Here is a 5,288-nt window from a genome sequence, read left to right as displayed (position 1 = left end):
AATTGGTAGATTATTTCAAAAACAACAATAACACTTATTCCCTTAATTTTACCCCGATTTATAACTATAATATATGAATACATAATAATTACAGTAATTAAATTGAGTATGAAAGTGGTATTCAATAATATAATATTGTAATTTTTACGGAGATATTATAAAAATAAAAAGGAGATGTATATTCATATGCTTTTAATGCGTATACAAATTTAAAGGAATTGATGCAATACTTTTTAATAAAAAAATTTTGTTACTTATGAAGAAATACACTAAACAAAAGGAACTTTCATCAGAAAAAAAAATATACTTTTCTAAATAAACTTTTCGCGATGTTTTCAAATGTGCAATTAAACTTTTTTTATTACTTCTAAGTTTTAATATTATTACTTATTATTAAAAAATAAGTATTTACATATAAAAAAAAATAATTAAGAACAAAAAAAATTGTATTAAATTAATACTGATTTTGATTTTTAATATGTTAAAGGTAATCATTTTGAACCTATTTTTTATTGTCTTTTAAAGTGAAAGTTTTAATGAAAAATACCTTCTCAGCTTCGCATCGAAGCTAAAAAATGAATTTGTTACCATAACTTATAGTTCAACTTGCAAGTTTGAAATTGACATTATTAAATTGAAAAAAATGAAATTTTTAAGATTAATATGCAATCTGGAAATTTTATAATTACTAATTACAGTACATTTGTCAGAAAAATTCGATTTTTTTACATTTTTATCGTAATAGATAACTGAAATAGAAAGAATAGTAATCATATCCTAATAACTTTTGGTGTTTAAAAAAATTCTGCAATTGAAATATTCAGAACTTAATTAATTTTAATAATTTACTTTAATTAAATGAACCAATCAAACCAAAGTAGTTAAAAAGATTTACTCAATTGAGCATATTATCAAAAATATAATTATAATTGTAAAACTCCATCGTTAACTTCAGGTGAAACTAAAAATCATTTTTTTTTTAAATTTATGATTTATATAGCAACATATTACTAAAAAATTTGGCATATTATAGACTGGTAGTAGCACACAGAAATAGAGTTAAAAAATTAATAAATTATAAAGTAAAATTATTTACTTTTGTAGTTGAATACTTTTATCATATCAAATTTAATTCGACAATAAATAATTTAAGAATATTAAAAATTAATGATTTTAATTGTTTGTATGGACAAATCTAGTTAAGCTACTTTTTATTTGAATAAGGAATATTTTTTTGATTTTTAAGAGTAATAACTTAAACTAATCATTAACTTAAATATCATAAACTTAAATGAATCATTTGACGTATCGTTGAAAAAAGTAGGTCTAGTGAGGGTTGGCAAAATAAATCGTAGCCAGAAAAAGAACCACATAGTAAAATAATATTAACATGAATATCAATTTCTTCTCACGAGGGGAGACTATAGTGATAAGATCCTTTATATTTATTGAAATTATTGAATCTAAATGAGATAAATATCAAATGATTTGAAAATTCTATTCTAACTCAAAAAAAAAATGCAAAATTTTAGAAGCCACAAACGGATTTGAACCTCGTACCCTAGGCGTTAAAGATCAAGGTGTTACCCATTCGGCAACTATTCGTTGATTTTTGTTGCATGATAAAATTGGCTATTTAAGCTAACTCAAATTTAAAAATTACTTTTTCGACTTTAAAAAAGTAAAAAATGTTAATAAGTATAATATCATATGTCTTATGAACTTTATTCTATGTCAATGAAATTATATAATATTCATGAAAGTCAGTTTATTCCCCTAATAAAATATTTTAAAATAAAATAAAATACAAAACCTAGAATTTTAATAAAAAATAGCATATTTTTAAATACGGTAGCCTTTTGCGCATAGAAGATAGGTCGTCGGGACAAATTTTTTTTTTTCATTTAGTAGTACATAAAATAAGCTTTAATTTGATATATGTTTAAAGGACGCAGTATTTCCGGAACATTTTCAAAAGTTCAGTTGAAAAAGTTCTATTTTTTATACAATGTTTCAAAGTTTGAACCCCCCCTATATAAGGGGAAATTGTCTAATTTTAATAAAAAGTATGTCAAATGGAAGATGTACTTATAATGTATTTAGAAAAAAAAAAATTGTGCTGATACATGCATTTTTCGAAAAGTTATAGCATTTTTAAGTTGAAAATTAAAAATTGAAAATCGAAAATTTTAACACAAAAATAGTGTTTTTTTAACTACGGCAACCGTTTACATGCAGAAGATAAAGTGTCGGGACAAATTTTTTTTTTTCATTTTATAGTACATAAAATAAGCTTTAATTTGATATATGTTTAAAGGACGCAGTATTTCCGGAACATTTTCAAAAATTAAGTTGAAAAAGTTAGTTTTTGTAAAAAAGTTGCAATTTTAAATCCCCCCCCATGAGCAGGTTAAGTGTTAAATTTTCAAAAAAATTATATCAAATGAAAGGAAAATATCTAAGGTTTTAGTTTAAAAAAAAATTATGTTGATTTGTTGATTTTTGAAAAAGTTATGGAAGTTTTAAGAAAAAAAAGTGAAAAAAATGACAAAATTTGTCGATTTTTAAATTTGTAATTTTTTTGGATATTTCCCCCATTTGCGGGGAACGAGGGAAAATTTTTAAATTTTTAAGGGTAATGTCTTCAACTAGATACAATTTGTGATCTTTTGACGTATTGTTAAAAGAAATCGGTCCAGTGAGAGCTGAGAAAAAGTAGTGACAGACAAAAAAAAAAAAAAAATAAACACATCATGGTAAAATTAATACCTTCTCAGCTTCGCATCGAAGCTAAAATAAATTACGTTCTTAGTTATGTTTATCATACATTATTATACAATATCATCGTTATGTATAAAATATATTTAAAATTATAACTTTAAACAGTCAAGAAGAACAGAGAGGAAAAATACAATTACGTTTAAAACGTATAATATTGAGGTAACGTAATTTAAAAAAAAAAACTTAAAATACAGTAGAACTCCAATTATCCGAATTAATGGGGACCGGGACCCATTCACTGACTAATCAAAATAAACAATGACAGGTGACTGCAATGCGCCGGAACTGGAGTGGGAACTCTTACCACGTGTTGTGCCTACACTGACGCCGCGGACTTTGGACAAATTTTTTTCTGATTTTTTCTGAAAGTGATTCGGATAATCGGCGATTCGGATGATCGGAGTTCGGATAATTGGAGTTCTACTGTATGTATTATTAATATTAAATATGTATATTAATCACAAGGCACCAATATAATTTTTATCGTTATCATAAATTAAACTAATTTGTTTATTTTACATTGTCGTTGTAATATACTTATGTTGGAAATTACAGTAGACAACATGCCATCATCACGTGTTTAATGTGAGATTTTTAATAATAAATATATATATACAGAGTGTTCAGTAAGTCAGGAAACGGGTTTCTATTGTTCTCATTGTTACAAACAATGAGAATAATAGAAACCCGTTTCCTGACTTACTGAACACCCTGTATATGTGTGTAGGTATATATTCATAAAACATTCTGTATTTAGAGTAAATCACATCAAATAAATAAAAAGAATAGAAAAATCTTTTTAGTAATTTATTTTTTTTTTAATGTATTAAATAAAACGTGAAAAGTGACTTTAAATGCTCTTTCAAACTACGACGTATATAAAATATTGATAGTAGTAGAGCAGAGAGTAAAAAATAAGGTTACATCTATTATCAATCTATAGAATTAGTTATATAGAAAAAACTGCTCTCACCAATAAAATTTCCTTAAGTTTTACATTTTGTTTCATAACAACATTTGTAATTATTTTTAACAATATTGATATTAATTTGAATATGCAATCTAATCAATAAAAACGGTAGCACAGTGGGGTCGCGGCATAGTGGAGACATTCCATAGTAGGGTCCAGTATAGATTTAATCTGACAGTGATTAAAATCACTATCATAAGAAACGCTTCGATACAAATCTGTAGATAGTGTTTAATTTTAAAAAATTGATGGATAATTGCAAAAGCAACATCAACTTCTATTAAAATAAAATACAAAACCCTTAATTATCATACAAAAATAGTATATTTTTCAATATGGTAGTCATTTGCGTATAGAAGATAGATCGTCGGGACAAATTTTTTTTTTTCATTTTGTAGTACATAAAATAAGCTTTAATTTTATATATGTTTAAAGGACGCAGTATTTCCGGAACATTTTCAAAAATTAAGTTGAAAAAGTTATTTTTTGTAAAAAAGTTACTATTTTAAATCCTCCCAGTGAGCAGAATAAGTGTTAGATTTTCAAAAAAAATTATATCAAATGAAAGGGAAATATCTAAGGTTTCAATACAAAAAAATATTATTTTTATTTGTTCATTTTTGAAAAAGTTATGGCAGTTTTAAGTACAAAAAACATCCCGATAAAATGTAATTTTTATCGCAAACATTACATTTTTTTTTAAATTTTCGACAGCCATTTGCACATAGAAGATAAGATGTCGGGACAAATTTTTTTTTTTCATTTGATAGTATATAACATAACCTTTGATTTGATATATGTTTAAAGGACGCAGTATTTCCGGAACATTTTCAAAAGTTCAGTTGAAAAAGATCTATGTTTTTTACAATATTTTAAGTTTTGAACGCCCCCTATATAAGGGGAAATTGTCCAATTTTAATAAAAAGTATGTCAAATGAAAGATGTACTTATAATGTATTTAGAAAAAAAAAATTTGTGCTGATATATACATTTTTCAAAAAGTTATAGCATTTTTAAGTTGAAAATTTAAAATCGAAAATCGAAAATTTTAACACAAAAATAGTGTTTTTTTAACTACGGCAGCCGTTTAAATGTAGAAAAAAAAGTGTCGGGACAAATTTTTTTTTTTCATTTTGTAGTACATAAAATAAGCTTTAATTTGATATATGTTTAAAGGACGCAGTCTTTCCGGAACATTTTCAAAAATTAAGTTGAAAAAATTAATTTTTGTAAAAAAGTTGCCATTTTAAATCCCCCCCAATGAGCAGGTTAAGTGATAGATTTTCAAAAAAATGATATCAAATGAAAGGTAAATATCTAAGGTTTTAGTTTAAAAAAAAATTATGTTGATTTGTTGATTTTTCAAAAAGTTATGGAAGTTTTAAGAAAAAAAAGTGAAAAAAATGACAAAATTTGTCGATTTTTAAATTTGTAATTTTTTTGGATATTTCCCCCATTTGCGGGGAACAATGGAAATTTTTCAATTTTTAAGGGTAATGTCTTCAACTAGATACGATTTGTGATCTTTTGACGTATT

Source organism: Daktulosphaira vitifoliae, unplaced genomic scaffold (assembly GCF_025091365.1).
Source record: "Daktulosphaira vitifoliae isolate Bord-2020 unplaced genomic scaffold, ASM2509136v1 Scaffold_3, whole genome shotgun sequence".
In the NCBI taxonomy this organism is placed as follows: Eukaryota; Metazoa; Arthropoda; class Insecta; order Hemiptera; family Phylloxeridae; genus Daktulosphaira; species Daktulosphaira vitifoliae.
This window is presented reverse-complemented; position numbering follows the sequence as displayed.